General features: G+C 41.9%; 1 protein-coding gene across 14 annotated transcripts in view; it reads left to right on the forward strand.

The window, feature by feature from the left end:
* LOC144303841 (eukaryotic translation initiation factor 1-like) overlaps positions 1-27173 on the forward strand; it is a 140929-nt gene that overhangs the window by 3120 nt on the left and 110636 nt on the right. For all 14 annotated transcript variants that reach the window (XR_013370818.1, XR_013370821.1, XR_013370819.1 and 11 more), the window contains exon 2: positions 4214-4314. The gene's annotated coding sequence lies outside the window, so the exon portion shown is untranslated. The remainder of the gene's footprint in view (positions 1-4213; positions 4315-27173) is intronic.

Consider the following 27173-nt stretch of genomic DNA (forward strand, 5'->3'; position numbering starts at 1 on the left):
CTTTGCCCGCGTGAAATTGACAAGAAACTCTGCCAGAACGGTTTAACTTCATCATCTAAGTATCTTTTCTCTTGTACCCCCTGCACCTTCCTCTGCCAGTCTCGCCCGCCCACCCCCTTCCCGCCTCCTTCTCCCTCCCTCCCTTTGGCAGGGCAAAGAAGATGAAAGAGAAGCCGCCGCAGCTGTGATCGACACCACATTGATAGATGCTCTGACAGAGCGGATGAGGCGGGAATTGGGGACAGAGAGAAGGAAAAGGGGAAAATATAACAGAGATTGCTCAACTAAGAAAACGGAAACAAGGACAAGGAAGAGAGTTGTGACTTTCCTAAACTATAATGTCAAAGGACAAGGGAGCACATGTTAGCAAAAATTAAATCTCCGGTCTTAACCGAGAAAAATAGGACAAAGAAGAAAAAACTGAAGACTGGATGTTAATTGTCGCCTTTTAAAACAAGATCTCTTTCTGTGCATCCTCACCATGAGATGTACAGAGAGAGTTGCGCTAGGTCTCTCTTGGATTTCAGGAGATACACGCTACAGTGTATGGGAACCTCATAGAGAATGGAAGATCAACCCAAGGAGGGAGAAGGCAAAGGGACCCAGGAGAGGGATGCCTGTAGAGAGAGGGAGGGAGGACTGGGCAGTCTCTGGCATCTCGGACTGCGCACTCAAAGGGACCCTTGAAGATGCAAATCCGAAATCCAACCTCAAAAATTCCCCAGGCACCACCATCTCTTTGATGCATTTTGTACAAGGACAGGACTTTTAAGGAGATGCTTTGTGAAAGTTACAGTATAAGCGAAGCTGAAGTTTGAAAACACATTACATTTTGTTCCTTGGCTCTCAAAACCCCCTCAGTTAAAAATCCAGGCAAAATTATTATACCTAATACACTAGCCATCTGTAAAACCTCAGAACAGTAAACAAGAGGCAGGAAGAAATGTGTCTCCATCTACCTTAAATTGAAAATAAGGAAAACACTACAGAATCAGACGTTAGCTCTATTTTATAGGAATAGTCATGCAAAGGTCCCTCTTTTCCTAAGGAGAAAACTGCATGCTGCTGGGCATTATATATAAGTAAAGACCTTAACAGTGCTCCAAAAGAGCACTTAAAACTTTGCCCCAGGATGGGAAATTTACTAAAAAGCAATTTTAAATACTATCAAACGGTTCTATTGGTCATATACAGCATGGTCAGTTGTCACACATATTCTATTTGGGGGATTGGGGTAAAATTAGGGAGCTAGTGACGGAAGGCAGGAAGAGTAAAACATTAAACACACTCTAAATAGCTGACAATGCAAAGCCTTAAAGAAGAAAAGAATATTCTAATACAATATGTCTGTAAGACAATAGTAAAAAAGATTGGAAAAAAACCATTTTTTAAAAATTGATGGCGGTAGTCAACTTCCCTTGAAGTCAGGCACCAATGTGAGTGTAAAGTACCAGTGATGTGAACATGTAGCTATGTCAGACATTAATACCCTCTGTTCTAAAAGAAATGTGGGAAAGTAAAGTCAAAAGTCCTCCCAATAAATGTGCCAATTTGGCTGGTAGGAAAAGAGCTGGGAAATGCAGTTTCACAAAGTAGCCAGAGTAAGGGTTCAAAATATTGAGAGGGTGTGGAATTGGGGTGGGGGGCACACAGAATGGCCATAGAATATTTTCTGGGAGCCAAGGAGAGATTAAATGACGACTCCTTCATCTCCCTGTTTAAGTGTTGCAACTAATTCGAATCCCATTTTCTCCCTCATGTTAATTATCTGGACTCCCAGAGTCTTTGGGGAGCTCAGCTCCAGGTGTCCTGGAGATTAGGAGCTCGAGGAGATGGGAGTTTGGGGAATAATAACTAGTAGGAACTGTTCACTAGAAGGACCGAGGGTAGGTGGCTTTGTTTGGAATTTTTCGGTAACCCTCTCTTACGGAAACGTTTCTAACGAAATCACCAGCGCTTTGCTCTCTCTGTGGCTGTTTGTCCTCCTTGCGGCGTGCGGTTGTTGACGGATTGTCCCTAGCATCGCTGCAAATCTTGAGATGGGCTGAACTTAACGGGGGCTTTACGAGGCGAGAAAGCATTCGTGCAAATTCTTTTAAAGCTTTATCTGGGAGAGAGGTGGACGTTTCCCCGCGAAGTCTGTCTTTCCTGGGGTGGGGGTGGCGGGTGGTGGTGGGGTGCTGGGAAGCTGGGCCCCTTCGGGAGGGGTGAAGTCACCCTAGGAAAGACGGTCCTTCTCCCCGAACAGGTTCGGCGATGTACCAGCCAAAGGCATTTCTGCCGCCGGGAGGTCTTTGCGAGATCGTGTGGGGGCTGCTATTATATATGCAGCTGCTTTGGGTGCACATACAGCCCGGGATGTGGTGGGTGCGGCGCGGGAGAAACGCCGCCGCCCGCCGCCCTCTTCCCTCGGATGTAGAGGCGGGTTGTTCGTGTGAACTCGAGCGAACGACTGGAGGTTGGCTGTTGCAGGTTCACTCCTTCAGGATGTGGGTTTCAGGGGGCGTTTTGATGTGATTTAATTCTGACCGTGAAACAATTGCTAGGGGCTGGCTGGATTGCTGTTGGTTTTTCCCCTCTTGGTGGCTTTGGTTGGTTTGGGTTTAGTTTGGGAGCGGACGGTGACTTGTTTGAGAGCAACACTTCCCTCGGTGCCGGGCTCTGCGCGTGGGGGACCGGGCGCCCACCCCGAGCCGGAACCGGGGGGTGGGGGGTGGGGGGTGGAGGTGGGTGGGAGCGGAGACGGGCCCCGAGGTCCGCAGGGCCGGGGAACTGGGAGGATGCCCCCCCCCCCGCCACGGAGAGACCCCTACCCCCCCCCCCCCCCCCCCCCCGGCGATTTTGCTGCCAAGTCGACGCGGCTACACACACTCCGTAGTGAGTCCTTAATTACAGGGAGGAGAGAAACGCGCGGTGCCCTCCGGAGCGCTCTCCGCCCCCTCGGTCCTCACCTCCCGCCCAGACTCCGGGTTTTCCCCTTTGTGTGGCCTGGACTCTCTCCCCCAGCTACAACTTTGGTGGGATCCCAAAGGAAGGAGGTGGCGGGGGCCTAACGCAAGCGGATGCTCGAGGACGCTCGAGGAGCAAGGACGATGAAGAACTAGAAAAACGAATACCGGGATTGCAGAGACGGACGGGACTCCGGCGCCCTCGGTTTCCCCGCCCCGGCCTTCGCCGGGAGACCGAGTGCTTGGGGCGCTCCAGTTTAGGGGACTCCGCGGAAAGGAGAAGGGGGGCGGGGAGGGGGGCGAGCTGAAGGGCCGTGTGTGTCCCAGGGGTTCTTCCGCCTCTTGGGGTCTCCTCCTAAGGCCGCCGCACCCCCCTCCCTCGCCGCGGCAACGATCCGTAGCCCCGCGGAAATGTGGCTCGCAGATTCGGCCGCGTGCAGGCTCCCGGCGTCGGCGAGGCCCGCGCCCGAGGGCCCCCGCAGCTCTGCACCCCGCAGCTCGGCACCCCGCCCGGCCCTCCCGCCGCTCCTCCCGCGCTCGTGCGGACGCGGGCCAAGCTCGGCGCCCGCGGCGCGCCCGTCCGGGGAGCTGCGTCCTCCCGAGGCCCGCGAAGGAGGGCCCCACCCCGTCTAGCACCAGCCGACCCTCTGTCCCCCGGGAAGCGATGGCTCCCCACCCCGGGGCCGCCCGGAACGACAGGAGTCAAGTCGGGGTGACTCCGCTCGGGAACCGGGGGACATGGGGCGGCGGGTTCGGAGGGGGGCCCCCGCCACGCGCCTTCAGGGCTGGGACGCAACGGGAACCCCTGTCAACCCCCCCACCCCCCGGGGACCCGGGGCTACGTCTGGAATGGAGTGGAATGGATGTGCGACCCGGAGTAAACCTGCAGACCAGCGGACGGCCTGCCTGGCGGTGGGCTGCACGTAAAGTTCCTTTCCCTCCTGTCTGAAAACTTTTCTCCGGCGCCCTGACTCGGCGTGGGGACGGGCCTCGGGCCCGGCGACCGGACTAGCACGGGCTGGGCGGCCCGCCCCTCCCGCCCCTCCGGCCCTCCGGCCCCTCCGGCCCCTCCCTCCGCAGCCCGGTCCCGTCCACGCGCTCCCCCGGCCGGGGACGCGCGGGGCCCGGCGCGGAGAGGCTGCCCCGCGCGCGCGAGCCGCGCCTTATATCCTCGGAGGGCGGCGCCTGCGCAGGGCCCGGCTCGGCGGCATGGCCTTTGAAGTCGTGGCGGCTGCAGCTTTCATCCTTTCTTTTTTCCCTCGCAGGCCCCTTTGTGTGACTAAATTTGGCAAGAATATGGATCCGAGCCAGGCTTTCCACGTGTGCTCCCAGCTCCCAGCTGAGAAGGCCAAGGGTTCTCTTCCGGGTAAGGAGACAGGGAGAAAGATCAAAGAGTTTGGGGAGCTGGATCTGAAATGTGAATTGAAAATAAAAAATCAAGCCTGGACACATTCCAGTTTCTAAAGCAAAACCAACCCCTTAGCAGAGGCCGTCTCGCTATGACTCTCTTTCTCCTTCTGCTCTTTTTTTTACTCTCCTCTGCCTTTCTTTCCCCACAACCATTCTCCAGCACATGGAATAAAATAAAGACGACATAGGGAAGCACTTAGTTCCTCCAGATTTTTGTCTTGCAGTTAATTTTATTAGGGAAAATATCTTGTTCATAATTGCTGTTATGTGAAGCCGAATTTCTGGAGCCATAAATATTGTCTTATTTTAGTATGCTTCTCACTTTCTTTTGTAGCACATTTGGGAGGAGAACGTGGACACACGCGTGTGTGTTCATTGTACGTAGTGCTTCTTTTGCTACACACGATATGGTGCACTACATAGTTTTCTCCCACAGAAGTTAGATCCTGCAAAACCGATGTTAGTATTGTTTTTTGTTTTGTTTTGTTTTTAATAAAAGCATTCACTGTCTGGTGTCTCTGGTTTAAAATCCTCTTATTGACAGAGTTCTGAGATCTTTTCCTACAGGAGACTAGCTAGAAAGTTTGTCTTTATAGTTTAGGAAACCACAAGGCCCCCTTTGGAATATATTTCTTGAGCAGTATTCTGTTGTTTCAGAAGTAACTGGTATGAAGAAACTGCTTTGAAATACTGTAATGCAGAGTCGGAAATCCTGGGTCTGAGGTGGGCTGTGTCACTCCTGTCATGCTCTCACCTCAGGCAAGGCATTTAACTTCTCCCAGACTCAGTTTCCTTTCTGCAGAATGGCTGTAATAACGGCCTACTCGATAAGATTGTTGTAAGCATTCAGTGAGATAATGCATGTGAAGGTGTATACTAATGTATTAGTAGTTCATGAAGCAAAGATGATTCTTCAGGAGACCTGTAAATTGCAAAATCAGACTAAGGCACTAGGAATCTCTACCACAGAAGTAAATGGGAATGGTTTCATATACACACCCATGCTTTGACCATCTCCACATCTGCAACAGTTGTGTTACAAAAGCACCAAAATCATCTTAGTATTTGTTACCTCTTAATGAACAGATAAATTGATATAGACAAATGACACCGAAAGCAGAATATTATTTTGTGAGGCAGTTGACACAGCTTGTAATAACTCTGAGAACGACCTTAGTAGTATGATGGCCTATGAGATAGATAAAATACTTAACAACAGCTTTAAGTACACGGGGAGGAGGTGACTAGAAAAGTGTGTAAAGAGATGTTTCTTGGGACTGTGTAAATACCATCAGAATGTATGTTTCAGAATAGAATGTGATTACATATCTCAGACTGAGGCATCTCAAGTTTACAAGGCAATAAAGGTTATGGTTCAGGCTGGGTGTGAAGTGACGGAGCTGCCACCTGTGTAGCACTTAGGACATTTAGCTGAGTGTGCTTCATGCATGATCCTTCCTAACTTAAGGTGACTCCTCCAATGGGGTCATTTCCTGGGCTCCACCTCCCAAGATAAGGTTTCCAGTGATACCTGTGTATGAAGTGGTAAAAGCAGGAGTAGGGGGAGGTTTCCAGGGTTCTGGTTCCAGTCTTCTTTTACTGTGGCCCAAGGCTGCCCAGGTAGAGTCCTTCTGAGGAGTTCCATCTCTTTTGGCTGCCTCCTGCTGGTAGCAGCACTCAGAGTTTGCAAATGCTGTTGTAGGGACTCTGTAGCAATGGGACACTTAGGAGACACCTTCTAGTTCTAATTTTTCTTTCCCCAAATATCCCAGATTAGAAGTGAATGCTGATCAAGTTCACTGTCAACTTCAGTCCTTCCTTTCACCCTTCTTTATAGATGCAGCCACGTTAAAATTTATTTTTGCCTGGAGAGAGAACATAGACCAAGACACTGAGGATTTTTGTCTTGTGAGGGCCTGAAAATACTCAAGGAAAACCTTCGAGAAAATAAACTCTCTGAATGGGGAGACACGGTTAAAGGATTTTTCTTACTTTTATTAATCTGTTTCTTCAGTAGGTATGATTATGAGGTCTGTCTTGAATTGAGATAAATGAAGTTCTTAAGATGGAGGCCCCTGTAGTTTTTCAGGCCTCCTGGACTGAACAGGCAGGACCTTGGGTTCTGTCAGCATTGAGCCAGAGTCTAATCCCTGGTCTGAAGTGAGAAGCCAAAGCCACAACCTTCTTCTTCTTCTTTTTTTTTTTTTGTATTTTTTTTTTTTATTGGAGTTCAATTTGCCAACATCTAGCATAACATCCAGTGCTCATCCCATCAAGTGCCCTCCTCAGTGCCCATCACCCAGTCACCTCATCCCCCCCCAACCCCCATCGGCCTGCCTCCCCTTTCCACCACCCCTTGTTCGTTTCCCAGAGTTAGGAGTCTCTCATGTTCTGTCTCCCTCTCTGATATTTCCCACTCATTTTCTCTCCTTTCTCCTTTATTCCCTTTCACTGTTTTTTATATTCCCTTGCCCAAAGGCAAGGGCAGTACCAACAGAGCAATCTGGAGATTAATGCAGAACAAGGTCGTTAGTTTCGTTGTTTATTCAGTTACAGTGCATATTTGTGTAAATTTCGGCGACAGTGGTGGCAATCTCTCTTTGATTGAGTGTAATCTATACATTTTAGTGTTCCAGGAAAGTGCCTGACTGACGGGAACTGCAACCAGTGCCCAGAAAGCACATCTACCCAGGCACAGTGAAGCATGTTGAACAATTTTCCAATGATTTCCATCAAAGTAAATATACCAACCTGGAGGTTCAAGATGGAGCATCCTTTTAATCATGATAGGACTTTTAGGAGTCCTTGTGATTGATCTGTATTTGTTTCCATTTGAAACTGGGTATCTACGTTAAACCTTCACTTACCTCCCAGAGGAGAAGGGATTTTGGTCTATATAACATTTGATCTTCAGGATCCTCTTTTTTTTTTTTTTTTTTTTTTTTTTTTAAGTACTTCTGTTTGTAAAAACAGACTCACAGAGTGGAGTTATCCAGGCTAATGTATACACTTATCCAAGACACAGCTTCTAGTTCTTAACTCTGTCTTGCATGTGCAGCTGTGCTTAAACTGAGAATTAGCAATTCAGAAGGTAGGCAGAGCCAATGCAAATAGTTTAGGCTACAAAATTGTCATCTGGCGCAACTGAGCACTTTTCTCTGGCAAAAATGAGGCTAATTTGCCTGATCTGAATTTGATTTAAAGGTCCTACAATCCCACTCTGCCAATTATAGTTTTCAAATCCACTTCCCTTAGGTTAAATTGGCAGAAAGCAAGGGACAGAGATAAATTACTATGCTGTGAAGTTGGACAATGATTTTTGACTGCCAGTTCAGATAACTGTACAGACTCCCAAATATATTTTGAGGCTTGAATTATCCAGACATTTGACCTTTGCTGTTCAAATTCTCTGAATAATTTTTAGATTATTTTACTTTGTATTGCAAGAACAGCAAATCTCCAGTGGCTGAGTCACATAGACCCTGGAAGATCTCTCTTGTACTACTTCAGTAGCCTCCAGCTGGTCTCTGGCTTCCCCTCTTGCTGGGTTCCATGCACACCCCGCAGCAGTCCATGCATCATAAAGCAGTCAAAGTCATCCCCAAACAGTTCATAGTGTGAGGAGGAGTCTTCCCAGTTGCTCTGCGGACTGGCTCCTGGCTTCCTCTCCTGCTCCTCCTGCTTACTGCTCTCCCAACACCTGTCTCTCCTGCTGTTTGTTCCTCCAGTGTGCAAAGTGTACATGCATGTGTGTGTGTACACGCACACAAACACAAACACACTCCTCAGCCCTTATTTGTTGTTGACTCTGCCCAGAAATCCTGGCTAGGTAGATATTCACAGGACTCATTCTTCATGCTTCTGCTCAGATGATGACTCCTTACTGTCCCCTCACCCCAATTCTGGGCCCTATCTTTTCTTTTACAGTTTCATCATTTTTCACCTGTTATTTCCTGACATGTTTTTTATACTTACTTATTTTCTACCTTCCTCTCCCACTAGAACGTAAATTCCATGAGAGTAAGGACTTTGTTTTCTTATGTCCCCACTACCTAAACAGTCCTTGGTGCACAGAAAATATACCGGATACATGTCAAATCATGAATTAATACTGCTTTTGAACCCTTGGTTTCCTTATCTGTAATGCTTCCTTTATGGAAGATTATGTATATTTTATGTAAAATTACCTGGTGCATAGTATAAACACTGAATAGGTAGTAACTATAGTTGTGTGGATCAGCACTGCCAATAGAAATATAATGTAAGTCACATGGGTTGTTTTACATTAAGAAGCTAGAAAGAGGAATGCCTGGTGGCTCAGTGGCTCAGTGGTTGAGCATCTAGCTTCGGCTCAGGGCGTGATCCCTGGGATCAAGTCCCACATTGGGTTCCCTGCAAGGACCCTGCTTCTCCCTCTGTCTGTATCTCTGCCTCTCTCTCTGTGTCTCTCATGAATAAGTAAAGTCTTAAAAAAAAAAAAAAAAGAAGCTAGTAAGAGAGAGGTTAAAGTAATTTTAATAATATATTTTATTTAATCCAAATATCTGACATATTACCCTTTTAACATGTAATCATTATAAAAACTTATTAATGAAAGATTTTATATTCTTTATATTAGCTTTTTGAAATTTGGTGTGTTGTTTACTTAGAGCACTGTCAGTTCAGAGGAGCCACATTTTGAGGGCTCAGCAGCACATGTGGCTAGAGTCTACTGTATTAGTTTAGCTGTGTTTGGTCAACTCTTTAATGGCAAGAGTTTATCTGATTCATCTTGGTAGCCCCTACCTTGCACCATTCCCTTAAAACAGTAGATGATGAGAAATGTATCAGAGTATTATAACAGTTTGTTGTTATATACTATTTTTCATGGCAAATACAGATTTTCAACTTTATTGGAGAGTGAAATAAGTCTGAACTAGCTTGAGATTGTAATCATGACTCTAAGAACATTAGAGTAGTGCTTTGTACATAATAGGAGCTCAACAAATAGTTGTGGATCAAGTATGTTGTTGAATTGTTACTTCAAGTATGTTTTCACATTCTAAATAGTGGATTTACCATTGAGCTTTAGGAAATATAGAAGTTGAGATTTCCTGAAGCATATCTTTTTGACTGACGTTCTCCCCGCTGGCCAAACTGCTAAGCTCAAAGTTCCCTACAAGTCACCTAAGATCATAGGCTTCTCATTTCTCAGGAGATGGATAGCAGGGAGCACTCTCACTCCCACCCCAGACTTCATTTTCAGCTATACTTCCCCAACTGCTTTCAGCCACGCATGGGTCAGGTAGTAAATCTCTGTCTTCTGGCTGGAGTTTTCAACCACAATACCTTAATAAGGCATTAATCGTAGGCTTAGGCAGATACTTTACAGTTGCAAAATCATTTCACCCCTTTCAGAAATTGAAACCCTGGGTGGCCTGGGTGGCTCAGCGGTTTAGCGCCTCCTTCAGCCCAGGGTGTGATCTGGAGACCCGGAATTGAGTCCCATGTCGGGCTCCCTGCATGGAGCCTACTTCTCCCTCTGCCTGTGTCTCTGCCTCTCTCTCTCTGTCTCTCATGAATAAATAAATAAAATCTTAAAAAAAAAAAAAGAAATTGAAACCCTGATGCAATAAAGAAACATTATATTGCGAGCAAGAGATCACTAAAATTTTATTCAAAAGAGGGATCCTTGGGTGGCGCAGCGGTTTGGCGCCTGCCTTTGGCCCAGGGCGCGATCCTGGAGACCCGGGATCGAATCCCACGTCGGGCTCCTGGTGCATGGAGCCTGCTTCTCCCTCTGCCTATGTCTCTGCCTCTCTCTCTCTCTCTATCATAAATAAATAAAAAAATATATATATTCAAAAGACTGTCAATAAGATGTTCACAGAGGTGAAAGTTGTGGTCATTTGAACTAGGGGATTTGTTAAGTACATTCTAAAAAGCCATACAGTGGAACACTATGTAGATATGAAAATGATGTCACATAATTATTTTTATTTGCTGCAAGAAAAGATATTAGTGCTGTGTTAAGTGGAAAAAGCAGATTATAAAAGAACAAGTACAATTCTGCCTCATTAAACAAACAAACAAAAAAATCCTATTCTTCATAGCATGTATTAGCATGTAAACCCTATGAGGGCAAGGGCACTGTCTTGTTTACTACAGTTTACCCAGTACCTAGAACAACTCTTGCCACAAAGTGGTCACTCAGTATCTATTTGACACTAAAATGCTGACAGTAGTTTTCCCTGAGTAGTGGAGCCTTGGGTGGTTTTTAGTTTCATCTTTGTGCTTTTAAAAACATTTATATGCAATGAATTAACATTAAAGGTAGAAGATAAAAAATGTCAATGTAATATGTAAAAAAGATTTAAAATAAAAAAGAGCTGGTACTAGGACATTTTGACAATAATAACAGCAACAATCAAAAGAAATTAATAAATCTCCAAGGAAAAGAAGAGAATCAGGCATCAGTGGCAGTGTGGGAGCCAGTGCATCACTGCAGATACAATTTTAGGGCCAAATGAAATTGTGGGCAACCAGAAGTTAATGCAAAGAGGCTCTGACCATTTATAGCAATTAAAAAAGGGAGGGCCCTGGAAGGGGGGCCTGGGTGGCACAGTTGATTAAGCATCCAACTCTTGGTTTCCATTCAGGTGGTGATTTCAGGGTTGTGATCTCAGGGTCATAAGAGTGAGCCCCACATCAGGCTCTGTGCTCAGCACAGAGTCTGCTTAAGACTCTCTCTCACCCTCTCTTCCTTGTCCCCTCCCCCCAACATTCATGTGTGCTCTTTCTCTAAAATGAATTAATCTTTAAAAATTTCTTTTTTAAAAAAGGCTTTTTTACTTATGAGGCAAAGTTTAAACAGTGAAATGCACAGGTCCTAAGTGTACAATTCAATGATTTTTATTTTTTTATTTTTTTTTTTTTTATGATAGTCACAGAGAGAGAGAGAGAGAGAGAGAGGCAGAGACATAGGCAGAGGGAGAAGCAGGCTCCATGCACCGGGAGCCCGACATGGGACTCGATCCCGGGTCTCCAGGATCGCGCCCTGGGCCAAAGGCAGGCGCTAAACCGCTGCCCCACCCAGGGATCCCTGATTTTTAAAAACATTTCACTACATGCATTGCAGAATGAGTTATCACTTCCATTCACTAAAAGAACACTGTACTGAGTGCTACTTGTAAGTACTTTATAGAAACATCTTTATTATAAGTTTTGATAGAGACATATATTTGTGAAACAATCACTCTGATTAAAATACAGAACATTTCAGTTACCCTGGAAGTTCTTCTAGAGAATGAACTTCTTTTGAAGCAACTTTTTAAGCTAACTTTTGGTGCAATGCCATATGCTGTGGATTGCTCTTTTCTTATGGGCTGCTTTGGATATGTCTCTTAAAGTTTCTGTGATTTAATTTTTCCATCTGATAAACTTGTCAAATTGAAATATGCCTTTTCAGAAAATGTGCTAATAGTGTACTTTATAGGAAAGGCAAAAATGGGACTCATAGTATTGTGTTGGCTACTAAAATGCTGAATTGGGGCAGCCCCTGTGGCGCAGCGGTTTAGCGCCGACTGCAGCCTGAGGTGTGATCCTGGAGGCCGGGGATCGAGTCCCACACCAGGCTCCCTACATGGAGCCTGCTTCTCCCTCTGCCTGTGTCTCTGCCTCTCTCTCTCTCTCTCTGTGTCTCTATGAATAAATAAATAAAAATCTTTAAAAAATAAAAATAAAATGCTAAATTGGAGCACTAGCCAAGTAAATTCAATGAAATATTTGTATTGTAAATTGTTTTTCATTGTAATAGATGAAATGATGTCTGTGGTCTCAATGAACCTCAGAAGAGGTCTTGGTTGCTACAGATACGGATGTTTTGGGGGAGGAGCCACAGGGGGTAAACTGAGAAGGAAGTGATGGGTGATTTCCAGAGACAGCTGTGTCCCAGAGACTTGGGAATGTGAGGATCTTTGGTGGGTGTAGAAACGCAGGAGAGCAACATAGTGGATTTGTGCATGCCTCCAGGACATGCCTCCTGGGCTTTTAGCATTCCTCTGGGCTCTGTGTGATCTACTCCACTGCATACATACAGCTGAACACAGCAAACAGGAGGGTCTTCTGCCTGTAGCACAAAATTGTACTCAATGTAAAAAAAAAAAAAAAGCATTTCCTGAATTTCTCTTATGGGAAGTGTTAAAAAATACAGACGGGATGTAGTCTGATGTTTTTTCCCCTTATTGTGAAATAGTTGACGTTCTTGTCTTTTCTCTGTCTCTAACATGAAGATAAACCTGGACTTCCAGGAAGTGGAAAATTTAATCAACTTAAATATGGGTACAAAGGTCCATGCCAGAACAATCTGATCAATAAACAGGTCAGAATTGTCCAAAAGAGGACTGTGGAATGCATTGTAGTGTGGGTCAGGTCAGACAGCCGTCTTAGCTAAGTGTCAGAACTTCTTGGATTGCTATCCTGGTAGTCCAGAAAGACATTGCATGCTGTGAGGGAAATAAAAACAGTAATGTGAAAACAACATTCAGATTTAACTCCAAGTACGGACTGCAAAACACTTCTGAGCCGCTGTCTTGCTCCTTGATGCTTTTCATCTGTCCCCCTTTCTTCATGGCCCCTGCAGCATGTGGGGTGTGAAATCACTTGATAAACTGTTTCCACTGGTGAGCTATGAGAATTTCATAGTTTGACCCCTGAAAATGAAGAGAATTAAGAACTGATAAGAAAGATGATTTGGTGCCCTAGGTGGTGAATTGGTCACTAGAAAGACTCACCCAGGTTCGAAACACCTTTGCATAGTGGCTATGTAGGTAAGAAATAATAAGTGAGCTGAAAAGTAAGATAATGAAAAAGATTCCTTTCTATGAGAAGGCCAGTTGGACAGAGAACAATAATAAAAGTTCAATTATAATCTGAGAAAAAGAAGCAGGGGAGGAAGTTTACTTAACTTTTTTTTTTTTCGTCTCTCTACTTCACTTGTAAACCAGGTGGTATTTATTTATTTGCTTGTTTTCTAGGCAGGAGCTAATGCTCCTTTATATTAATTATATTCATATATATTGTATTAATTATATTCATAAGTCCAACAACAGTGACAGCAAAAATGATTTTAAATGATAATCGTTGTCATTGTACCTATTTTTTGATTACTAAAAGTGAAAAAAGAAGGTTGAAAATCAAATGGACATTGTACATTATAGATACTGTGAGTATTCCACTTACTATGGTTGATTAAAAAAAACTATTCTGTTTTAAGTAATGCTTCAAGTAAATTACATTTTCTGCCTCTCACATTTGAATACAAGACTATTATCTTAGGGTTCCCAGCACTATGGAAGAAACATTTCATGGAAATAACTCTTTTTTCAGCTGTACTGTCTCTTTTCTGTTTCCTTTTTACTGAAAGGGGGAAAAAAGGAGACAAAAAAAGAAATAAAGCAACAATAATTCTATTTCTAGCCTAAGACTATGCTCCTTTGGATAAATCTGCCCTCCTTTCTGGTTATGTAGGAGGGCAAGTGATATCCCACTTTCTCAATTTCTTCTAGTCTCAATAAGATGAAAGAGGAATTTACAATCAAATAAAAATGGTACTGCAGACATTACAACTAATTTATATAGTTATAAACACAGGGTTGTATTCAGATCAACATGACACAAGATTTAATTTAAAGGGAAAGAGGACTTCTTCTCTTTTTATTTTGGTAACTCAGTTCACATTGCACATGAGTCAGTAGTTATACTGCCACCCTCACTGAGAACACTGATGAATGTGACTTTATGTTCATTATGTGGATAACTGGATTTAAATGGAACCGACTCCATCATCAGGTTGGAAATAAATCAGAAGAGTTGCTGGCTTCTTTTTTTCTTCTACTATCTCCCCATCTTCCAGATCATTGATGCCTCACCAGAGGAAAAAGAGAGGAGAAGAAAATTACTGACTTATGTACTACAAGTCACTACACTGCAGAGACTACAGATGCAAAATATTCATATATACTACACATATAGTTTGTAGCCAATATTTTGTTCAGGTAAAAAGTAAAGCAGAAAGTAAACAGTCATTACATATCTTAGACAAAAGAAAAAACTTTTTTTTTTTTTTACCTGAGTTAATCAGCTAATCAATTAAATAGAACTAATATTCAATTATGTTATTTTGTCAGGGGAAAAAATCAGAGGTTGTGCCTGGGTGGCTCAGTCCATGAAGCTTCTGCTTCTCTCTCTCCCATTGTCCCTCCCCACCACTAGTGCGCATGTGCTGTCTCTCAAATAGATAAATAAACTCTTTTTTTTTTTAAATCATATATCTCATTAGGTTCCAAATAATGCTAAAAATCACCAACACGAAGAAGGTAGCAGATATAAATACATTCTTCTTCTCTTTTCTTGAATACTCTGGACATGCTTTTGATCCCAGCTCTCCACTCAAACTGCTAAATCTAGTCATTTCCCAGTCTCTTTACTTGACCCATCATCAGCATTTGTCACAGTTCATTACTCTTTCTTCAAACACTTTCTTCACTTGCTTCCAGGATGTCATCAACTTTTGGTTCTTTCCTGGCCTCCTGGGCTACCCCTCAGTCACCTTTGCGTGTTCCCCATCCTCACCCTGACTTCTGGTTGGTGGAATGCTCCTGTGCCTCATCCTCTTAGCCCTTCTCTTCTGTTTGTTCTGCTGATGACCTCAGTCGGTCTCAATGCCCTTAAATATAATCTAGGTGCTAACCACTCCCAGAGTTCTATCTCTACCCTAGACCGAGCTCCTTATGTACAGACTTGCATATCCTACTGCTTGCAGACCTTTCCATTTGGGTAACTAGTAGTTATCTGAAACTTAACATGTTGAAAATCCAACTTCTGATCTTCCCCCAAGTCTGCTTCTCTGTAATGTTCTCTATCTCAGGAATTGGGAGGTCTCGTCTTCTGCCACTCTTACTCCCCATATCTTATCTATTTACAAATCCTTTGTGCCAACTACTCACCAACACTGTTCAAGCTGCCATTATTATTCATCTGGATTTTAGCAATACTCTCCTAACTGGTCCCTCTATTTCTGCCTTTGAGGCAACTGCCTATTGCTGCAAAGCTGCCAGAGTAGAGTGATCCCCTTAAATCTAAGTCAGTTCAAGTCTGTCTTCTGTTCAGAATGCTCTAGTAGTTTGCCATTTCACAATAGCCTACATGATGTTATATGACCTACACTCACCCCTGACTTTCTGGTCTCACTCCTGATTTTCCCTTTGCTTGCTCTGCATCAGCCTCACCACTTTCCTTGCTGTTTCTCAGCTCTCAGGCATGTTTCTGTCCCCAGGATCTTTACGTAGGCTATTTACTCTCACTGTAGTAATCTTTCTCTAATTCTTTGCATGGCTTATTCCCTCACTTTCTCTGGGTCTTTCCAAATATTCCTTGTTAGTAGGTCTTCTCTGATCACCATCTTTAAAATGAAAACCCCACTGCAGCAATTGGTACTCCCTGTCCTCCTTTCCTGCTTTAATTGTCAGCACTTTGCCAGTTGACATCCCATACCTATTATTTATTTATTGGTTATCTTCCCCACTAGAAAGTAGTTCCTTGAAGGGAAGGGATTTTTGTGTTTTCCTTCACTTCTATACCTCAATGCACCTAGAATAGTTTCTCATATATAGTCCAATAAATATTTGTTAAATGAAAGAATATCTAAAAAAAATGCCTACACACAGTTTGGTAGCACACAGTACCTGTATACTTTATCCATTATAAGAGTTGTGAGCTATGGGTGGGTAGACAGTTTGATATTTGTAAATGAATCATTTTTTTAAAGATTTTATTTATTCATGAGACACACACACACACACACACACACACACACACAGGCAGAGACACAGGCAGAGGGAGAAACAGGCTCCATGCAGGGAGCCTGACCTGGGACTTGATCCTGGGTCTCCAGGATCATGCCCTGGGCTGAAGGCGGCGCTAAACCGCTGAGCCACCCGGGCTGCCCATAAATCATATTTTAAGTGAATCAGGAAAGCTATTACTTGGAGGACTCTGATGGTTCCTTTATAAGAGTAAAAATTCCTTTTAAAAATGACCATTCATATTCTTATTTGTCCATGTTGTCAATTTCATTCTAATGGCTTTCTCCCACAGAGAAGAATCTTTGATAGCTCTATCGGGCAAGCAGATATGATGAGGCTATTTCTAATTGACAGGGAGGAAAGTACATTTAAATTTTAAAATATTTTAGAAGATCTGTTTTTCAGAGGCCAGGTTTGGATGACATTACGCCAGCCTCCTTTGGACAGTTGTTAGGTTAGATTCTATCCCTCCTATGCTGCCTTAAGCCTTATAGGGTATCTGAAAGTTTCCCAGAGTGTTGGAGTGATTGACAGGTCCAGAATAAATTCCCTTGACTCAAATAATGAGAAAGCTATTTCATTTTCTATTCTCTTTCAATCTCAGTCTAGTGTCTAGCAGCCTCTGTTGCCCCCCACCCCCCCAATATCTCTTTACCTCTATCAAGTCAGTGTACTCCTGACAGACTAAGCAACTGCAGCATTAGTATCCTTTGCCTGAGGTCTTTTTCCTCTAGGGCCTGCTGTGATGCCCACAAAGTAGCCTAGGATTGCTAGGGAATTATGTCTACAGGATCAGCCTTCAACAATGGTTGGTGTATAAATACCCCAGCTCTCTCATGCTTTGTGTGGGTTAATTCTGAGATGTCTACTTTGTGTGGGTTAATTCTGAGATGTCTACTGCACTGGCTCCCAGAGTTTCCCCAGAGGAATTAAGCTTCAGTTGCCTAGGGTGATTGTTGGTTTGGTAACACACCATTTATGTTTGTTTTATTTTATAAGATTTTATTTATTCATGAGAGACACACAGAGGCAGAGACATAGGCAAAGGGAGAAGCAGGATCCTCGCAGGGAGCCGGATTCGAGATTTGATTCCCCAGACCCGGATCACACCCTGAGCCAAAGGCAGATGTTCAACCGCTGAGCCACCTAGGTGTCCCATTAACATACCATTTATTGGCATTCTTCCCTTTTCTATCTCACTTCCCAACTCCCTTATTTATGTTCTAATGTTTCCCTCACCTTTTGAAGTAAACCACTTGCAACTGAATTCTTATTACAGAGTTTGCTCCTGGAGACATCCAAGTTAAAACAATACGAGTAAGGCTTTTAACTAGTTCTTTTGCTTGTAAGGGCTTCCTTTTGACCAGAGTTCGGGCCTCAGGCTGGAAACTTTGGGTTGTTGAAATCATCTTGCTAGACTTACTGGCAGTGGTTTTGTTTTCATTATACTTATTTTTCAGTTACCTTCCATTTACTATGATAATGATTTTCCATTTACTGTTGTGATATAAATGGATCCATTTAAATTTAAAAAGTGAGTTGGTTTATTTATTTATTTTTGAGTTGGTTTAAATACAAGGTTTATTGAATAATAGGATGGTGGTAAAAGGATTTGGTAAAAGTCATGGACTTAAATGGCTGAAGTTTGGCAAATATACTGCTATGGGTTCCTGAGCTGGCTTTGTGGGGTCTCTGGGGGAACCAAAGAGTTTCCCACTATGCTTTCTGTGGCACCTTCACACGACAGCAAATAGTTGTAGCGATGTTACGTTATGCCATATTCCCTATAATGTTGATATCTCCTCTTGTTTGAGCATGTTAAATAAATTTATTTCATCCATATAATTTTTAAATGTTTTCCTTTTGGAATATTGCATCTTCTTCTTCCTCCCTTGACCCCTCAGCTCTTTTCTAGGAACAGAAGGAAGTAATAATCACCCATAATCGTAATGCCCAGAAATAATTACTGTTGACATTGTGTTATATTTCCTTCCTGTCCTTTTCTGATGATATATATAAGTGATGTGCTGAACCCATTCCAGTTAAGCTCCCTGATGACCACTAAGAACAAAGCTTGTTTTCACTTGAGTGAGATGACTTGTTCCCTCCACCACAATTAACGCTGCTGATCTTGATGTTCTGTCCTGCTTGACTGACTATGACTGTACTCTCCTTTCTCCCCTTGTAGGTCTGCTCCTTCTCCATCTCCTTGTAGAGGCCCCCATCTCTGCTTGTTTCTTAAGTACAGGCCTTCCTCTGTTTCTGCCTGAGCAATCTCACCACCACACAAAGTTTACTCCATTTCCCTCTCCTCAACCCCAGATCCAGGACATGCTTTGCTGGCTATCCCATGCCACATCAAACTCATCAGGTCTAAGATTATACTCCTGCTTCCCTCCCACAAACCTGTTTCTTCTGTATTTCCAAACTCATTAATCGAAGCGGAAATCAAAGTGTTATTTTCGACTCCTCCCTCTCAGTCACCCTTGCAAATGATGAAGACCTAAGTGCCCTTGTCTCCACCCCTCGATGCGGCCCCCTGTGTTGACTCTTCTGTCTGAAAGAACTGCCCCAGTCACTTGGGGAGTCTCTCTGCCTTCAGTTACCCCATCCACTACCTTATACCCAAAGTGATATTTGGGTACAAAATCTGATCATGATATTTTTTTGCTGAAAACACACTTCAGTGAAAAGTCCAAGTCTATGGTAAACACTAAAATGAGACAGTCGTTTGCTTTTTATTCTATGCACTTTTTTTTTTACTACTTGGTTTTTCTTAACAATGAAATAGGGTCTTTTTTTTTTCCAATTAACATGAATAAAGAAAAAGATTTTCAAGAGGAAAACATGTGCAGTGAACACACCCTTGTTTGCTTACAACAGGGGACTAAGAAGTCCATGTCCTTCACTGTGGATTCTCCGTAGGGCTTTCTTGTCTCACACAACAGTCTTATGCCATACGGTCCAAGTTGATACTGTAGGCTCCGGGTACTCTGAACTACATGTAGTTTCCTTTGGTCATGTGGTTTCCCTCTGCTTGAACATTTTTCAAGACTTCAAGAGGTCGTGTCACCCCTACTGTGACAGGACTCCCCTGCCATTCCTCAGAAGGCATAACCTGCTCTAAGGCAACAGAGGTAGAAGAGATTTACCTCCTCCCTAGGGTTTGCATTCTAGCAGTGGGAAGCAAACATGCAAACACAGAAAGATAACTTGGTGTGGTGTGTGCAACAATGGGCAGGGCTGCTAACACAGTGTGCATTTTAAGGGTAAGCGAAACACTATTTGCAAAGTATATATGAAAATATGGATTTGTAATCATATTAGTATGTCTATACCTAGTGCTGCAGCGCTTAGAGATAAATGAGAACCACACTTGGTCAGGTTGCTATTGGGAAGTTGAAGGCTTCCTGCTGAACAATGTTACTTTTTTTGCTATTGAAGATTTGTACTGCACAGTACTTTGATCTAAAAATTTTAGTAGATAAAGAATGAATATTTATTGCTTTTATGAGCATTGTTTTGTATAAAACAAATTTAGGGGAGTGGAAATGAATAAATATTTGGGACAGCAGACATTTAAATGCCAGCAGTTAATTTACTCTCTTACCTTGATTTACAATGGTAACATTTGGGTGGAGAGCTGAAAAGAAGGAACACTCTTTTGTTCTTGTTTTATTTAGAATTTCTAAAGTCTAAAGAATGTTTTTATTGCAAGTACATAAAGGAATTAAAAAAAAAAAACGCAAACCCAAGGATTTAATTGCCATTCGAGAAGCTTAACCTTAGGGTGTTAAATGAGCAAAAAATATTCTAGCAGATTTCTTTTGAATCTTTTTCTATTTTTTTTTCTTAAATACCTTCCAACTTCAAATGTGTTTTTACAAGGAAAAGGGGGAAAAAGGAGTGCTAAAGAGAAGGAACAGTTAAAAGAAACTGGAGCTCCAGGCTAGTAGACCCAGGACTCTACAAAGTGAGCAGAGTGGACTGATGGCTGGCTGGTTTGAGGTGGAGGAGACAGTAGGTGTTTCATAGACTAGAGGATTTTATTTGGATGGCTCGAGTAGTTCATCTAATACAGCATGGACTGCTCTGTCTTTTGCCTGCATAGATCCAGCCTGCATGACTAAACAGCCACCAGCTTCAGAGTCTTAGAAACCTAAAATCCTAAAATCGCATTTAGAGCTGGTGTGATGTTTAACAAGGGTCATCTAGAGGGAAAGCAACTGATAGGCTCAGGAGGTACTGATGCCAGCTCTTAATGTTTCAAACATACCATTTGCCTTGATCAGATGTTATTTTCAGGAAAGAAAATAGTCCTGTCTCTGGGACTCTGCAACACTAAAAATTGTTATGAAATTTAAAAATACTCTGAAGTTTCATAATCTCCCACAGGTGTTCAAAGGGCAGAAAAAACCCCACAGCTTGTGTTTTTTCGGGCCTATTATTTTATTTCAAATTTGATTTTCTTTATGTTTTATTTGTTTTACATCATTATCACAAGCAAAATGGTGTAGCTATGGCAATGCTTATAGAATTTGTGTGTCACGCTCTGGGCAGCAGTGCTGTGGGCGGTGTCGCACACTCTGGAGCAAGGAGGAAGATGACATCAAAGAGCTTGAAGACTGAGCACATTTACTTTTCTGATTCAAATTACATTGTTTGGAAAAGAGTAAACACAATTACCTTAACAACTGAGCTGGGAGGCTTTGAGGGTTTAACACTACATTGTTTTCCTAGGGAGAGGGTGGGGACAGCTCAGGATCTGGGAGAGGGGCCTCAAGAACCAGGTGGTTTTATTTGTTTTCACTTTCTTCTCAGAAATGAGTTTGAGTAGTCACAGGGCATTTGATTGAGTTTCTTATAAAATTAACTTTGTTTATTTTCTTTATTTAAAATGGAATTAATGCTCATTATAAAATAGGCCAACAGAGAAAACCTACAAAATTCTGTCCCCCAGTCTCTTCCTACATTTGTACCCTCAGCCAGCTGTCCCCCTGTATCCATGTATAACCACCTCCCCCTCCCCGCCGCCGTGATGGCGTGTCATTCATTGTTTCCTTTTTTTACTCAGTAGATTCTAGAGGACTTTCCCTCTCAGCCTCCATAGAGCATCTGTGGCATAGTATTCCATTACATGGGTATTACCTCATTTGTTTAACCTGTCCTCTATTGATGGGTATTTAGGTAATTTCTAATATTTTGCTACCCATGACAATCTGGCTATTAATATTTTTGTATTTGTGGGATTTTGCAAGTGTGAGAATGTGCCTGGAGGGTAAATAACTAGAATTGGAATTGTTATGTAGGAAGGTATGAGCACTGGTGGTTTTGTTTGAAATCATATTGCTTGCTTCCCATAACAATCATACCAATTTATACTTGCGCCAGCCATGTTTGAGAATGCCTGTTTCTTCACATCCTTGGTCACACAGTGTGATGTCAAATGTCTGGATCTTTGCCAGTTTGAAAGGTGAAATAGTGCCTTAGTGTAGTTTAACGTATACTTATATCTTGTTGGTAGGACATCTTGGCTCAAGTTTAAAGAGCTGTTTGTATTTTATTCTGTGAACTTTATGTTCATATTGTTTGTCCACTTTTTTATTGGGTTTTATTCTTTTTCTTATTGATTTCTTATAGATCTTTACATATTAAATGCTAGTCTTTTTTCTGAGATATGAATCACAAACACATTTACCAGTTTGGTGCTTGTATTTTATTTTAACCCCTCACTCCCTACCCTATGCAGAAAATTTTTATTTTTGTGTAGTCAAATATCCAGGTCTTTATCTTTTATGACTTAAAGGTTTTATTTTATACCAGAGGCTTTTCCCAAAATAGGTTATTTTTAAAAATCCTTCTAGGTTCTCATCTATTTTCTTATGAATTCATATTTGATACATCTGGAAATTTATTTTTGTTGGGAGTTACAAGGTAAAAGACCAGCCTTACCAATATTTTCCACATGGCTACCTGCTTACCTCAACACCATTTATTGAATGGTATATCTTTTCATTAATATTTTGAAAAGTTAGTGTTATATATTAACTTACCTCAAGAATTCAGGTTTTTTTCCTGAACATTCTGTTTTATTTCATTGATCAGTTTGACTTGTGATGCACTAGTACTATTTTGTTTTTAAAACTATACCTTTAGGGGTGCCTGGGTGGCTCAGTTAGTCAAGTGTCTGACTCTTGATCTCGCTCAGGTCTTCATCTCAGTTCTGAGTTCAAATCCCATGTTGGGCTCCACGCTCAATTTAAAAAAAATTAAAACTGTAGTTTTATAATGTGTTTTAAAATCTGGCTTGTTCTCACACTCTCTCCTAATACTCCGTCCTCCCCAGATTTTCATGGCTATTTTTACTTGCTTATGGATATTGAAACCAGCTTATCCAGTTCCCCCACAAAAATCGTTAATTTTTTTTTTGTTGTTGTTGGAAACATGTCAAGTTTACAGATTGACATAGGGAGAATTGAATTTTAGGATGTTAAGTCTTTGACCAAGGACATGGTATTCTTTTGCTATTTCCTTCAAGTCTTCTTTTGTGTCTAGTAGAAGATTCTTTTAATACTCCAGTAAAGAGACTCTCTCCTAATAAAGTACTAGCAAGAGGGTAAACTCGCCAATGAATTACTCAGACAAAGCAAGATTTTGGCTTAACTGCTGCATATTTCTAATCTATCAGAATCATCTTTCTCTCTATTTAAATATACAGTCAATAATTTTACATCTCTGTGACCATATTAGTAACATTTGCAAAATTATCCCGCATGGTTTTGCCGTTTGGATATGATGAGAAAACATGATTTCCTGGCCTCTAGCATTGTGCTCTCTTATTTTTACATTTATTTTGTTTTATTTTATTTTATTTATTTTTTATTTTTTTTAAAGATTTTATTTATTTATTCATAGAGATGCAGAGAGAGAGAGGCAGAGACACAGGCAGAGGGAGAAGCAGGCTCCATGCAGAGAGCCTGACGTGGGACTCGATCCAGGGTCTCCAGATCACGCCCCGGGCTGCAGGCAGCGCTAAACCGCTGCGCCACCGGGGCTGCCCTTATTTTTACATTTAAATTTTACTTACCTTTCTTTTTTTTTTTTTTTAGAGTTTTTTTATAATTTTTTTTTAATTTTTATTTATTTATGACAGTCACATCAGAGAGAGAGAGAGAGAGAGGCAGAGACACAGGCAGAGGGAGAAGCAGGCAGGCTCCATGCACCGGGAGCCCGACGCGGGACTCGATCCCGGGTCTCCAGGATCGCGCCCTGGGCCAAAGGCAGGCGCCAAACCGCTGCGCCACCCAGGGATCCCTAAATTTTACTTACCTTTCAAACAGAAATTTTTATTTTGAAGTAATTTTAGATTTACAGAATAATTCTAAAGATAGTGTAATGTTCCTGTGTTCCCTTCACCCAGTTTGTCCTAACGTTAATATTTTAAATAACCATGGGACATTTGTCAAAACTGAGGAGTTGCCAATGGTACATTACTTTTAACTAAACTCAGGTCTCACTAGTTGTCCCATTCATTTTTCTGTTCCAGGATCCATTCAGGAAACTATACTGCACTTAGTATGCAGTATTCTTTGATTAACCCACAGAAGGAGGCAGCAACCTTGTTGTTTGTAGCCTCTGGGGTTAACCATGTACGTTCTTGTCATATGGCTGGAGGAAAACCCTAATGACCACAGAATCAGATCATTTGATCACATGATACAGCCTTTCTGCCCTACACGTGCCTTCCTGTGTTTGCATTGTTCCATTAATTTAACCACAGTGTATATGTTTTTGTGTGTGTATGATATAAAGACAAATTAACATCTTTATGCCTTCATGATGTTTTCCTTCAAACACTATTGATAAGCTTGTTATGTATTTTGATAAAAAGTCTTCCTTGTTAAATCAATAAATGGGTTCTTTTTGATACTGTCCACATTTGCCTAATCTATAAAGTTAAGCGGTATGGTTTGGTTTAGTGATTAAAAGAATGGGGTCTTAAAAATCTGGATTCAAACCTAACTCAAATATTATCAGCTGTGTAATCTTGGGCAAGTTACTTAATGTCTCTGAGCTTTAGTTTCATCCTCTGTAGAATGGAATGACCATAGAAACTTCTAGAGATAATACATGCAGAGCCCTTAGTACAATAGAAATTTCTAATAAAAGGTAGTTTTTATACATTGGCCATCTCCCTTTCTCCCTGTTTTCAGATAAGCTTTATATACAACATATCCTTCAGGATCACAGCTTGGAATTCAGCAATGTATTCCTTCTTTTTTTTTTTTTTTTAAAGATTGTATGCATGTATGTACTTATATATGTATATATTTGGCAAAGAAAGAGTGAGAGAGAGAGAGAACAGGCAGGGGGGCAGCAGGCAGAGGGAGAAGAAGAAGCAGACTCCCTGTTGAGCAGGGAGCCCAATGTGATGCGGGCTTGATCCCAGGACTCCAGGGTCATGACCTTAGTGGAAGACAGCCACTTAACAGACTGAGCCACCCAGGTGCCCCAGCAATGTAATTCTTTATGCTGTGAAGGAACAGGTGTGGGACAAAGTTTCAGTAATAAGGGTTCTGGCAAGTACCAATAGCACACACTGCTCCAGCCTTTCTTTCTATGCACTGCTCTTTTATCCTGTACTCAACACATGCTCACCAAGCATGCTAGTGGGAAGACTGGAATTGGCTCAGAACCATGTGGAGGCTGGAAAAGTGTGGAGCAGAAAGAATCTCGGCCCTTCTCAGGTGATTCTGTGTGTGGGTACAACACTTGAGTATCTGCCCAGGTGGCATTGCCAAGAGACTAGGTGGCCCCATAGTTGTGATGGAGCTCTCAAGCCTGATTCCGGGTGAATCTCTGGCTGGTTATTCGAGACTGTGGCTGCGGGTGTCCTTAGGGAGCTTCTAGTAGTAACTTTGGGTCCTTCTGGATGCCAAAAGGAAATCTTCTAATTTACCTGGGAGAATTCAGAAAAGGCTAGAGAACAGGACAGGAAGGCAGGAGCCAGCTCCTTGGTCTGCTCTATAGACCATCCTGAGGTAGAGGGAGAGATTTTAGTTCAGGGAGTTTCTGGGAGATTTATCATAATTAACATTTTTCGGTCAGTGCTATTATCTCTGCAAAGCTTGACACATTTTGCAATATGGAAATAAGTATTCTTGGCTTTACATATAAAGGCCTTCCATCCCAGCTCACATATTTCTTTACCTGGAGGTGATGCTAATACTTTCTTCTCTTTAAAATCTTATTTTTTCTATTGTGGTTATAGTTCCTGTGTGTATGTATTTATATATACTTATATATATTTATATGTGTGTATTATTATATATAATTATATAGTATTATTTCAGGTTCTGATTGGAAAATTCTTTGTAAGGAAGCAGAACATTAAGCTACAAAGTTGATCTCTTTTCTAATGATGTGTCCTTAATAACATTTGGAAACATCTCATAGATAATACATAGCCCCCCTCAAGCCTATTTAGCAACAAAATAATCCCCAAACCCAGTAATAAATAATCCACATGCTTACAGCATCCTTGCATATATAGGTACTGTTTTAGGATCAAGGGCAGGAGGAGAAAGAAGGTTGATTTTTAGTATATTATGTCTTTGTAGAGTAGACTGGCAATTTTTTTCTTTGCTATGATATTTTTAATATAGGATACTGCTTTACAATTTTACCACTTGTTTACTTTGAATATGAATATAAGTGATCACTACAGTATTATGAAAAAGGAAGAAGTCTAATGTATATTTCTCACACTGCTTCCTTTTCTTCTTCAGGAAAAACAGTTCAGCTATTAAGGGAAGCTCTCAACACAGAGCAGAGCAAGAGAAGGCAGGGTTTCAGAGAGAATAGCTGTGTATCATCAAAGTGAACCAGGTTCCACACAGATATGGTATATCACACACAAGACAAAGGTGAATGCTCCATGGTCTTTATGAGTAATTTACTGTGCTTTTATAAATGCACTAGAGCCTCTAGAATTCTTACTGATTATACTACTTGCTTTTCTATTGTTAAAAAAATCCAAATAATCAAATATAATTTAAAAAGTCAGTTGTCTGGATCCCCCCCACACACACACCCCTAAAATAACCCGATGCTTCTGTTGTGTCAACATCTATATATCTGAGAGGAGTGATATGTTTCTTGTGATAAATGCCAATATGGTGATACTATATAATGAAAATGTACTAGATTTTCATTTATCAAAGTGTCTTTCTCCGCTCAGTATTAAAAAGTAGAATTTTACTTGGAGTTATATATTTCTTAGGTTAATTCATATTTTATAAATATGTGAAATTATTAATTCATTCTATCTGTAGCATGCGCAGGCCCTGAAGCTCATGGCAGTGCTGTTATCTGTTGCAGGGATGCAAACGTGCTCTTTGATGTGTTATTCTTGGGGACTAGAGAGGATAAAGATGGAATACTCACTGGGCCCAGTCCTCCAGATGGACTGAAAATGCAGCAGTGGGTTATATGCATTCCACAGAGCAGGATCATAACCTTCTAATCTGGACCGTGTTATAGATAACAGGATACTCCAGGGAGTAGCAACCTCAGTCATTCTTGCTGTATGCTCTTCTAGGATGGGGCACTGGACGTTGCCAGTCCACAAATATCCCTTCCTTTGCAGGCTAGTTTCAATAAATTGCCTCTTCATTCACTGTGGAATGAGGTACACTACCCAGGAAGAATGCCCCATGTGAATAGTAAATATAATAATCCCATACAATGCCAGCTTTATTTCTATTAACTAATTTAATCCTCACAGCAACCCTATAAGATAGGCTTTTTAGTATCCCCAATTTACAGATGAGGAAACTGAAGTAAAGAGGTGTTACCTATACTCTTACTCTGGCCCTAGCCTTATATAGCTTTAATGGATGCAGGCTGATTCTTGGCATTGAGATTCATTTTTGGTTTTGCTCCCTCAGGACTTTATTCTTTAATTTATTAA

Source organism: Canis aureus, chromosome 33 (genome assembly GCF_053574225.1).
Source record: "Canis aureus isolate CA01 chromosome 33, VMU_Caureus_v.1.0, whole genome shotgun sequence".
NCBI classification, from domain to species: domain Eukaryota; kingdom Metazoa; phylum Chordata; class Mammalia; order Carnivora; family Canidae; genus Canis; species Canis aureus.